Genomic DNA, 13,879 nt, shown 5'->3' on the forward strand with positions numbered 1-13,879 from the left:
ATTACCCACCTGTGGGGTTAAAAAAAAGTTTGGCTTTCCCATCTGTCAGAAATCTTTGAACTAAAGAAACACTGGGAGACTAGTATTGCCAAAGAAAAAACAGAATGTTTTCAAAATCATGTTAGTCAAAAGAAATGCTTTGTTAAGAAAGTCCTCTAAATTTTATATAAAATCCTCTCTAATCAGCTTGAATAGACTCTTCAACATGAAAATTATACAGAAAGCTCCATGTGATCGTATCACTTGGATGCTGATTGACTGAGAAAATGTCTCCTGTGGTCTTTTACACTTAAATGGTTTTCATTATTCGTTCTAAATTTTATAGTTATTCATGAAAAATAATAACATATTGAGAAATTTCCCCCGAATTGCTTTCTTCTCCAATGTGAGAAGGACAGATTTGAAATCCAGAAGGGAAAAAACTTTTTTTTTTCCACTAAACCAAAATAAAAACAAAGAGATCTTTTTCAAGAGATTTTATTGACTTACATGAATGCTAAAGGTAAATGAGTATTGCTATTAGATAAAAAGTTGTTTATACACTGTGATAATTTTTGAGAGAGTTCCTAAGATCTTATCCTTGGTAGTTGCTGATTTTTTTCAGGTTAAAGAATACCTATACGACTGAAAACTATCATTCTCAATAACATGATCTGAAAATGAGCAAAAGACCTATTTCCCCACCCCAGGTTTCAGTCTGTTTGCTCCTTTCCATATTTCTGATACCTAAATTGGTGGTCTTATTTATGAAGTGGAAGATGATTAGTGTAGGAACTAAATTAATCCATATCCAAATGGATGTTGTGGTAACTTTTTCTCCTAACCATACATTCTTTTCTCTCAGAGTAGAGTTGAATTACATGTAAGAAGAGATCTCTCTGTCTTTATCTTATTCAATTTTCTACCTATGCACTTTTTCCAAATTTTACAAAATTGTTTCTGTTGTCTTAGCTTTGTAGCACTTACATACTTACCCTTTGACCTTGCCCCGCCACTTAACCTCTCTGGTTTCTTGTGTCTCCGAAGGAGACCTTGCCAGGATTATATATTAGGCAATGATCTTCAAGGTCCTCTCTAAGAACTTTTGCCATGTGGTATCCTGAAGTCTGGTCTATAGCCATAATTACCAATTCATGTTTTAAAATCCAAAAATTATAAGTCACAATGTGTAAAAAATTTTCAGGGTGGAAAGAAAGTAGAGGGAGATAAAGTATAACTAAGTATTCTTGGTAAGGAACTTAGGTTGATTTATAATCATAGTGATGCCATTTTTACAAAGACTATGGAATGATTATTTTTATGAAAGCGTACCACAATGTTCATTATTTTAAAACAAATTAATAACTCTTTAAAAAGGAAAACAATATTGTAACATCAGGAATAATTTCATTTTCTAATAAGAAATAATCTGAAAAAAAGGAAAAGCAATTTTTTTTCCAAAGAAGTGCCCAAGAATTAATATCTTCTATCAGAAAGCAACAGATCTGCAAAACATTTAAGGAGAAGACATTTCTTTAACTTGTCTTATGTTCTAGGTACTTTTCTAGGAGCAGGTGAAATAATACTGAATAGGACATAGTCCTTGCCATTTAGTTGGTTGGTCTTAGTAGAAAGGTTTAGGCACTGTCCAAATATTAAGGGAGATACTAGGCATAGTGGAATCAATGGATATTAAACAAAAGAGGGTGTGGACTGCTTTGGGTAACTCCATACCCACCAAAAAAATCTATAATTCTAAAGTCATTGGAATGAAAATTTGGAGAAAGCATTAGAGAACAAAGTGGGTATTACTATTGTGTCTAGCATTCTCGCACACTGCCTTAGACTTTAAAAACCTTGGGGATATTTCTGTGGTCTTAATCTCAAAGAAGCCCTGTCTGATAGAGGAAAAAGAGCTTTAGGTTTTATCCTGCTTAGATGAAATTGGACAGACAATGGAAGAATGGCCTTAGATTTTAATTTTATATTTTAAAAACATCAGAATAAATTTGACTTTCTTAATTTTTCAACAACAATAATTTACCTCCGACTACTGAACTTGAGGTCTTCTGCCAATTTTGTGACATGGCAAAACCTGCTATCCAGTCAGGTCTGATCTTAGAATATGACACAAAACTCCTTTTGGATTTGAGGGACTTTGGAAAAAAGCTGGAGCCAAAAGCCAGATGTTACAACACTGGAAGCTCATATTGTTGTTGTTGTTGTTAACATCTCTCTTTTATTCCTTTAATCATTAGTTTCACAAACACTTATTGATATCCCTCTGTGAGTGAGGCAGTATAGTCGACATTACAAATAAAAGATTTCAAGGGACTGAGGAGAGAGAGAGGTGGAGAATTGGAAAGATTCAGAGAGATGACGGTAAAGCTGAGTCTTAAAAGGCACTTGAGAAAGACACATACATATTTCTATATTGCTTTTCTAGGAATGAAAGTATCAAAGGGCCTGCACCTGGTGACCAGAGATTCTGGAGCAGCCAGACCACACTTGGAATTTGGGCCTGGAGAAGAGAGGAGACAGACACCAAAATTAGGGCAAAAGCTCTGATGTGGAAGTGTGGGTGCTGCTCGTTTTTTTCAGCAAAAGTCTTTTTTGAGTGAAAGCCATGTCTAGTGGTGAAGTGTTCAGGAAATGAAAACTTACTAGATTTCCATGCAAAGTCCTCCTCTATCAGATGGGCTAGTCTTTTGCTACCCACTCCCAGCTGCTGTTGCTGGATCCCCAACAGCCCTGACATAGCGAGCTCCAACCTACTAGTTCAGTTGAAGACTGAAATGTCCTTCTGTAATTCTGGGTGCATCCCAACCATCCAGGAACTTGTCCCAGAGAATTGCACTTGATGAGGACATGGCCCACATGCTGCCCATCAGTTAGCCAGTGAGCACAGTGGGGGAAGATGATGCTCTTGGTAAACCTCAATGTCATAGGTCAGATGTCCTGGAGGAGATCTTATGAAGTGGTATCTCTTGTTTGCAATCCCAGTGATGGAACAGTAGGGTTGCTTCCACAAAAAAAGCAAATGATCTTTTAAGAATGACTGGATGAACATCAAGTGTAAAATATCTACTTATAAATCTAAATTCTAAACATATTTGATATAAAACCTACCGGTAAATATTCATGGTCATGGGAAAATGTCCGTGCTGTATTACTAAAGAGGGAAAAGAGCCTACAAAGTAATATGTAAACAGTCTTTTGGGGAGGAATTGTATGTATAGTTTGAATGTGTAAATATATGTGATACTGGAAGAACTCATCAAAATGTTGAAACTAATCATCTTTTAGCAACGGGAGTAGAAGTGTTTTTCCTTCGTGATGTTCTGTATTTTCAAGTGGCTTTTGTTGCCAGATTGAAGATTTTATATCAAAACGTTATATACACAAGTAATTTGATAGAATTAAGCAATTTAAGATCAGAATCATGCACAGGAGAAGTATATATCTGCATTTTGGCGATGGTTGCAAAAAAAGAGGACACCTGACACCTTTAGAGTGATCATTTCATTTGAAGTTGAAACTTTTTTTTATCATTAAGAAATAACATGTATGTGGAAGCAGCGTGCTTGCCTTCATCAAGTGAAAAGAAAAGTATCTCTCAAAATTTTTTGAGACAAAATAAAGTCATATCCTGTTTAGTCTGGTGTCCTTTGCTAATAGGTATTGTAATAAAGCAAAATATGAATATGTATTATCTTCTGATTTTCTCATTCTCAAATGTGCCATCAAGCACATTTTGTGGACCTCCCTGGCTTTTCTTTTTTCAGAACACCAGATGGACATGGATCACACAGTGTGCTATGAAACATTTACTCCTCCTACTCAAGATTTGTGCAGACAGATTCTACTCCATAATTTCCCTTAAGCTGCATAATGGCCAATGCCATTATGGGTTTAACCCACTGCCAGGAAATTTAATGGTGGGTAACTTTTATTACAATGGAAACCAAGCTCTTGACATTATTCTCAGAATGCTAGTTTTGGTCTATTTGGACCCTTCTTGTATTTTCTATTAAGAATCAAATGAAATGAATTTTCATTCTGCAAAACTTAGTTTAACTTGAAAACAGGGAGAGGTTAATAGAATCCTTGCTACAGGTACATTTCTTGAATCTTGTTAGGAGATACTGGTATTATAAATACACTGCCCCAGAGATTTTATTCAAAGTTGTATTTTTCTGAAGCTCCCTTGGATGTTATTAAAATTTCGCTTTGTTTATGTGGTACTTTCTCTTGTATTTTTAAGACAAAGTCATATGTGAAATAGTAAGAAATTACTTTTCATTTAATTCATTTGCAAAGAATGCATTGTTCTTTGAAACCAGGTTTAAAGGAATGTAGTATATATCATCTTTTCCTAGGGAAGTGTATAATTTGAACCTCTGAGTTCTCAGCTATAGTGGATGCCAAATACTTTAAGCCTCTTTCCCTTCAGTATTAAAAACAATACCATAACAAATGTGGGTAATAATTTAAAGAGTGGAGACATTATTACATTTCTACTACAATTACTATCTGAGTGATTTTGATACCTTTTATGAACCATATTTTAAGGCACTTTTGCATACCTGGAATTATCATCTTTATGTCTTCACACTTTGTAATCCTTGAAGCCTTTCTGTGCAGTGTGAGTTAATCTGTGAGACATCAGGAGAACATATTCCTGATAAACTAATCTCTGCAAAGCCCTTACTGACTCAACCCATGGGGTACTCCCTTGGGGAAGAAGAGTTTTGCAGCAGCTCTGCTCGATGCATTTTCGGAAGCCCTCACCCAGGGATAGAAATAATATGAAAAAAAAAATCAAGTTTAGCTTTTCTGCAAAATATCTCTGGCAACATGTAGAATACAGCGTAGTACAATCAATGCTTCCAGAATGTTTGTAGGCAGAGCTGGTGTGATTAGCCATCATCTAGAGAAGACCAATTGTACTACAGCAGATGTGCAAACCAGTGCAAAGCATACGTTGGCGTGAAAGGCCAATGAGGGAGTCTCCTGAGTGCACATACAGACAATGAGATACTCTCAATCACATCACATGCATCTTCCTGGAGTGGAGTCTCAAGAAGAACTCCTACATGAATGAAATTGAGCATGGGCAATCTCTTCAGAACGTCAAATTAAAGTCCTCAAAACCTAAGGAAGTCAAGTTACTCCCTAGGTTAAGGTTAAACCATTATTTATTGACTGTTATACTTTATTGATACTTTATATATACTTATTTATATTTACTGACTGCATTATACCCATCCAATGGGTCTCAACTCTGATCTGACTTTGCCACCCCTAAATCTTCGATCAGTGATAACTGATAGAATAAACCAATCTGTGATGGTTTAGGAGGACCTGTCCTTTCTTTAAAGATTTTATGCAAAGGCGTTCTGGGGTAGTTGTTTTACCACTGCAGCTAAATTAAAGATGTTAATAGAAAGTACTCAACATAAGCAAGAATTTAAAGAACAGATCCAGAAAGGAATAATGTGGGAAAAGGGCCACAAATTGTGACACTTAATTTACTGTGTTATACAATATATTCCTATGTATATGTATATTGTTACACATATATTGTTTTATACATGTTACATATGTATGTTTTATATGATATATGTGTTATATAGGTGTATTATATTTAACACAATATATACACAACAGAATAAATCGTCACAATATATACACAACAGAATAAATCGTCACAATCTATTATTTGAGATGGGCCCTCTAAAAGATGCTCTTTTTTCATAATATCCCTCTACGAATCTGTTCTCTGCTTTGTCTATATAACCCTCCCACCCCACCCCACCCTGCCCACATCCACACACACAGCGTTGCCATGTAACCCTTTGATTTTGCTGTTAATGCTGAGTCTTTCATTAATTGTGACTTTGGGAACAGGAAAGAACTCATGGGAATAATGTGACCCAATCCTCTTATTTTCAGATACAGAAATACAGAGCTAGAAAGTTAATGACTAGCCACAGCACACAACCAGTTTGTGGCAGAGAGTCTGGTCTAGAAATTATGGAGCTTGACTCCTAGAGAGGGAGCTGGTAGGTAAGTTCTGCCCTGCCTGCAAGTTAAACACTCCTGGATCACCAAGGTATCATTTCCTAAACTATTACTTAAAGTCATTAATGCTCTTTATTTTTCAGCTTCCGAGAAAGTTTCAGAAGTAGTGCCCTAATAGGCCTTGAGAGTTAGTGGTGCTTCCCAAAGAACCCCTTTTGGTTCCCAAAGGAAGTTTACCAGCAAGGATAATCTAGTTCACTGTGCTCAAAGCATCACAAAACACCATATATTTTGAAAATAAGAACCTCATCCTACAAATGAATGCTCTTGGAAAAAACCCTAAAACACAAACAGATGGTTTGTGTATCTTAAAAACATGAAGAGTGATAGCTTGTTTTCTTTGTGGAATTATTAAAAAGCAATCCAACATACTATCTTTTCTCTTCTTCTCTGAGAGAGTATCTGAAGTTGTCGATGAGGGAAATTAAAATGTTTCTAGATTTCAGCAACACATTGGATGGTCTTTTGTGATATAATGATGGAGAAGAATAAAAACAAGTAATGGTAGAGTTGTATGGGTTAAGCAGATTAAATAATGAAAACCAAGGAAATGGAGTCATGTCATTTAAGGAAATCACTCCTATCCACCAAGACTCTTCATGGCCCTGGCTTGAAAATGTAACAATGACTGTAATCAGACACTGTGACTATTTACTTTTGCTCCAAAAGGAAATTTGACATAGCCTATAACCTATACTAAAACATGAACACATTATTTAGGACAAGAAAAAAGAATTGAGACAAAGCGAGAAAATTTAAGCCAGAAATGATGTTAGTACTCCAAATACAGGCCACAAAGGCCATTCATTCCACACAGAGCAGTGGAAATTTCACCTCATCTCCTTGGTTTCATGATTAAGAAAGAATTTTAGAGCTAAGTATATAGGCTCAGTTTCCTCATATATGAAAAAGAGATAACAATAGTACCTACCTCACAGGGTGAGATGAAGATTAAATGAGGTAATACCTTAAAGATCTTTAGCAGAGTTTAATGAACAGAGCATAGAGTTCGACTAATACCTCTTGCATCAACAACTCATTTTTAACATTTATCACATTGTATTTGTTTTAATTCTGTCTTTCATGTCTATTTTCATACTTAACACACAGAAGGTGCTCTCTAAATGTGCACTGAAAGAAGTAAATCTGCAGATCCCATATGATTTTAAGGGTAGTCAATTTAGAAGATGATAGATCAATATCCATAACGTTTTAAATACAAAGCATGTGTGGGCTTAACTGCCAAAAGCACGATAGAATTAGGAAACTTGTAAATCCCTGCTTCTATAAATTAAAATCTCAATTTCAAAAGTTCAGGACGTGAGTAATCTAGCTTGAGAGCAATTCACATGAAAAATTTGCAGGTTTAAATGGACATCAAGCCAATACACATCAATAGTATTAAACTGTTAAAAATGCACTAGATTATTATTAATAATAACAGCACCTACAGAGATACATATACCAGGCCATTCAATCTTTAGGACTACACAAATATATTGACAATTTGTGGATTAGAAAGAGTGGATTAGGAAAGATCATTTGAGTTTTTTTAAGGACCCAAGGCAAATACATGGCTGAACTGTCTTTCAAATTCTGAATCTAACACCTACTAACTTAACCATATATTATATCTATTTTTGTATGTGATGTGGTATTTAGGCCAAGGTAAGAAAGGCTGATTGCATGCCATAGTGGGAGGTGTCATTGAAAAAAATACTAACATACTGAATGGCCCCAGATGTTTTACATCACATGAAAACGTTGAAAGGGATGAAGAAAGCACTTAGAAGAGAAAGTTTCAAAATTGAACTACCCTAGTCACCATCAAATATTGAATATCTATCATTTAGGAAGGACTTTCAGGTAGCTGGTCCTTTTAATGATGGGGAGAAGTTCAGTTCAATACAAGGGAGATATTTTTAAAATTAGATATGTCCAACAATGGGCAAGATTTCTTTTTAAAAAAATACATTTCTAATTACTGGAAATGTTTCTCCCCTAAGCTATTTATTACAAGAAAATGTTGCTTATTTTACAACACTAAGGTTTCTTTTCTTGCTACCAAACTTTACATGTGTTGTTCTCTAGCTTGTCACTTTATGGCAAATTCTTGCAAGCCAACCTTGTCTATAAATACTTGACCCCTGTAGCCAGAGACCAAACTACTAAACTTCAGTCTTCTCACTTATTCACAGCTCCCTGGTCTTTTCTATTTCCTGGTTCTGTCTTGACTTTTCATGAACAGTTCAGTCTTAACCTTCTCTGATTTCTGTTTTCAGTTCCCCAGCTCACTCTAGCCCCAACTCAGTATATTTATTTAATTTCAGCAAATCCTTTGCCCACAGGTAAAAGGCAAGCAATCTACTTGGGCACTTAGTCCCCTACTGTTCTGCCGGATTCCCAAGAGCAGATTAGGCTTCCATTAACTTATTCTCCAGGACCCACTAGAAATTCACAGACTTGACACTAAACATAGGAATTGAGGGTTAAACAGTTGTCAACTTGTAAGAGTCTGAGATGGATAAATCTTTCTGATGGCAGCTTAAACCAAGAAAACAACAAAAGCCATTTAGCAAAACAAGATTGAAGTAGCAAGTAAGCCAAGTCATATTAAATGCCCTTTAATGTCATATTAAAATGCCCTTTTATGTTTAAAGGCCATGTTCTCATCTCTGCTTCTGCTCAGGCGAAGAGTTTGAATTTCCGCTGGACAACCTGACTACCCTGTTGCCTACAGAGGCGTAGATGATCTACTCTAATAGTAGACATTTATACTGTAAATCAGCAAGACTATAGTCCAGTCAGACCATACAAACATTAGCACTTAAGTGAGCAGCCACAACTGATTTAGTTTTATAACATTTATTTTCCATTGTTACTACCAGGAAATACATTTGTAATCACCTCTTTCAATTACTGACCAAGTGGAAGTTTTAGTCTCTAAGCCCCAAGGATCACACAGCAGATGGCAGTAAGCATGGTTCTTATTTAATTTCTGATTCACTCTAAGTGTATTTGGCAGGAGATTTTTCAGAACCATGCCTTCTAATCAGTAGAATTTGAAATTAACATAAATACTAAACCTTGTTTAATTCTACTTGGAGTAGTTATTAGTTAACCTTGAACTAGTCAATGAGGCTTTCTGGAGTCTTTCCTCAAATACACAATAGACATAATAATATCTGACTACTTCATAAGCTTCTAGGGACAACTAAATGATATGACAGCAAATAAAAGCACTTTATTTATTTTTTTTAAAGATTTTATCTATTTGATAGAGAGAGAGAGAGAGATCACAAGAGGCAGAGAGGCAGGCAGAGAGAGGGGGAAAACAGGCTCCCCACAAAGCAGAGAGCCCGATGTGGTCCTTGATCCCAGGACCCTGGGATCATGACCTGAGCCGAAGGCAGAAGCTTAACCCACTGAGTCACCCAGTCATCCAAATAAAAGCACTTTAACCAAATGTAAAGGATTAAGAAAATATAGGGCATTATGTCTATTAGGATGTTCTTGTACATCTTTATGTCAAATACAAACTATTTTCCCCTAAATAGACCCTCTTCTTGAATGTCTTTATTTTATGTCTAAATGTTTAGATTAAAGGAAATCTAAATATTTCCATAGGTCCCTTCAAGTGTGCCAATTTCCCTCTGTCTTTTCATTCTCTCTTTACTTTAAACTTAGTCACAAAATTCTATTGTTCATTTTGATCCATATTTTAGATTAGTCTTCTGATCAGTCTTCTTTCATTTCTGAACCTCAGACCTAGATATTTGGTTCTCTTGTTTTCCAGCTCTCTCTTTTCCATCATGACCATCACAACTTTCCAAATTAACCTACCTAAACAATACATTCCTTCTGTCATTTCTGCACTATCCTCTCAGGTTCTGACCTTCTGCTTATTTATAGATAAAGCTCATATTCCTCAGACAAACAAGAAGCCTTGTTTTACCTCTATTTTTACCTTTTCTCTATTATATCATGAACTCCCAAATATTTATCAAATACCTATTATAGGTAAAACTTTTGTTCTGTCCAAATATGTCCTATCTGTACCCACAAATAAATGATGTTCCTTTTCTTGTGTGTTCTTTTCCCAAAAAAGCAAACAAACAAAAACAAAAACAAAAAACCTCTCCACCAACCCATTCTCAACTGATAACCATTGACCCCAACTCAATTTCTATTTCCTTCCCTAAATCTCCAAAAGACTATAGCTCTAAATGGACTTAATATACATTCCTGTAAATTTTACATTTATATTTTAGATGAGTCTATCACATATTTGCTCATAACCTTTTTGTTAATTGATCTCTACTAAGCTGTACAAAAATCATAGACTCTGAGATGAGTAAATTCTTGGTTAAAATCCAAACTCTAACTTGCTAAGTAGACAATCACAGACAAAATTCAACTTCTCTGAACTTAATTTTCTCCATATGTAAAATGGGAATATTATTCTTACTTCAGTGCTTTTTAGAAAATAAAAAAATAGTGTAGATGAAATTCTTGCTCCACAGAATATTTATAATAAATTATTAATTTTGTGGCCCTTTTTAAACAATTTCATTAATATCTTTTGAATCACCAGCTGAATTGTTAAATATGTAGATATACATGTAGTGTTTTCTACTTCCATTGCATAATCCTTATTTGTGAAATAAATGGCAATGGTGTTAATAACAATCACTGTAATAATAACAATAACAGCTGTCTCTGATACTCTTTATTTGTAATAGATTCCCCAAAACTTAGAGGCTTAAAATAAAACGTTCATTGAGAACTACTTCCAGAATGGCAGTGTGAGATCAGCATAACTTCTCCTGGATAAAATAAACATAACTAGGGAAAATTATATTTTAAAAATCATTTAAAATTTCTAGAAATTGTCCTTAAGGCAGACAGCAAATGATGAAGCATTCACTCAAGAAAATGTGCTAAATCTTTGAAAAAACAACATGAGTCTGTGGCATTTGAGCCACAACGGGTACCCTAATTTCTTCTTCCAAGCTAAGAATGAGAGATGCTCCACTCTAGGTGGGTGAGACCAAGAACAAAGGATCACAGTATTTTTCTAGGAGGATCAAGAGAACAGCATTTCTCACCTCCCTATTTCCACCTCAGCTCTTTGTTGCAGAATCAAGAGGCTGAGAATTTGCCTTTGATCCTTCTTGTTGACAAGATTCCATTGAGACTGCAAAGACCAAATAAAAACATAAATCTAAGATTTTGAAGAGAACATAGACAGCAACCTCTTCGACATCGGCCACAGCAACTTCTTTCAAGATATGTCTCCAAAGGCAAAGGAAAAAAAAGCAAAAATAAACTTTTGGGACTTCATCAAGATCAAAGACTTCTGCACAGCCAAGGAAACAGTTAATAAAACAAAGAGGCAACCCATGGAATGGGAGAAGATATTCGCAAATGACACTACAAAGTGCTGATATCCAAGATCTATAAAGAACTCCTCACACTCAACACACACCAAACAGATATTCACATCAAAAAATGGGCAGAAGACATGAACAGACACTTCTCCAAAGAAGACCTACAAATGTCTAACAGACACATGAAAAAATATTCATCATCATTAGCCATCAGGGCGATTCAGATCAAAATTCATTGAGATACCACCTTACACCAGTTAGAATGGCCAAAATCAACAAGACAGTAAACAACATGTGTTGGAGAAAATGTGGAGAAAGGGAAACTATCTTCCACTGTTGGTGGCAATGCAAGTTCGTGTAGCCACTTTGGAAAACAGAGTGGAGATTCTTTAAGAAATTAAAAATAGAGCTTCTCTGTGACCCTGCAATTGTACTGCTGGGTATTTACCCCAAAGTTACAGATGTAGTGGAAAAGAAGGGCCATCTGTACCCCAGTGTTCATAGCAGCAATGGGCACAGTCACCAAACTGTGGAAAGAACCAAGATGCTCTTCAGTGGATGAATGGATAAAGAAGATAGGGTCCATATATACAATGGAGAATTATACCTCCATCAGAAAGGATGAATATCCAACTTTTGTATCAGCATAGACAGGACTGGAAGAGATTACGCTGAGTGAAATAAATCAAGCAGAGAAAGTCAATTACCATGTGGTTTCACATACTTGTGGAGCATAAGGAATAACACAGAGGACATTGGAAGATGGAGAAGAGAAGTGAGTTGGGAGAAATTGGAGGGGGAAACAAACCAGGAGAGACTATAGACTCTGAAAAAAACAAACTGAGGGTTTTGGAAGGGGGGTGGGGAGTTGGGTGAGCCTGGTGGTGGGTATTATGGAGGGCATGTATTGCATGGAGCACTGAGTGTGGTGCACTAACAATTAATTCTGGAACACTGAAAAGAAAATAAAATGGAAAAATTAATAAGATAAAATTTAAAAAATAAAGAACAAATATTGTGAAAATGTCTATGCTACCCAAAGCAATCTACACATTCAATACAATCCCTATCAAAATCCCTTCCAATACTGGGTCACAAATCAGGACTCAACCGATACCAAAAGACTTAGATTATTCCCTGCATATTCTCAGATCACAATACATTGAAACTGGAGCTCAATCACAAGGAAAGGTTTGGGAGGAACTCAAACACCTGCAAGCTAAAGACCACCTTGCTTAAGAATGCTTGGAACAGGGCGCCTGGGTGGCTCAGTGGGTTAAAGCCTCTGATTTCGGCTCAGGTCATGATCCCAGGGTCCTGGGATCGAGCCCCACATCGGGCTCTCTGTTCAGCAAGGAGCCTGCTTCCTCCTCTCTCTCTGCCTCTCTGCCTACTTGTGATCTCTGTCTGTCAAGTAAATAAATAAAATCTTTAAAAAAAAAAAAAAGAATGCTTGGATCAACCAGAGGATCAAAAAAGAACTTAAACAATGCATGGAAACCAATGATAATGAAGACACGTCGGTCCAAAACCTATGGGATACAGAAAAGGTGGTCCTAAGGGGGAAATACATAGCCATCCTAGCATCCCACAAAAAATTGAAAAATCCAGAATACATCAGCTGTCTCTAAACCTTAAAGGACTGGAGAATCAACAACAAATCAAACCAACTCCACATATAAGAAGGGAAATAATCAAGATTAGAGCAGAGATCAATGAGATAGAAACTAGAGATACAGTAGAACGTATCAATGAAACTAGAAGTTTGTGTTTTGAAAGAATCAATAAGATCGATAAACCATTGGCCACACCAATCCAAAAGAAAAGAGAGAAAACTCAAATTAATAAAATTATGAATGAAAAGGGAGAGATCACAACTAACACCAAGGAAGTAGAAACAATCATCAGAAGTTATTATCAACAGTTATATGCCAATAAACTAAGCAACCTAGATGAAATGGATGCATTCCTGGAAAACTATAAACTCCCCAAATTGAACCAGGAAGAAATTGACAACCTGAATAGACCGATATCTAGTAACGAGATTGAAGCAGTGATCAAAAACCTCCCAAAAAACAAAAGCCCAGGACCTGACGGATTCCCTGGGGAATTCTACCAAACTTTCAAAGAAGAAATAACACCTATTCTCCTAAGCTGTTTCCAAAAAATGAAGCAGAAGAAAAACTTCCAGACTCTATCTATGAAACCAGCATTACCCTGATCCCCAAACCAGGCAAAGACCCCACCAAAAAGGAGGATTTCAGACCAATATCCCTGATGAATATGGATGCTAAGATTCTCAACAAGATCCTAGCAAACAGGATCCAACAGCACATTAAAAACATTATCCACCATGACCAGGTGGGATTCATCCCTAGGTTACAAGGATGGTTCAACATTTGCAAATCAATCAATGTGATAAAACA

This window comes from Mustela putorius, unplaced genomic scaffold (genome assembly GCF_011764305.1).
Source record: "Mustela putorius furo isolate JIRA1106 unplaced genomic scaffold, ASM1176430v1.1 tig00003853_pilon_pilon_pilon, whole genome shotgun sequence".
Classification (NCBI taxonomy): Eukaryota; Metazoa; Chordata; class Mammalia; order Carnivora; family Mustelidae; genus Mustela; species Mustela putorius.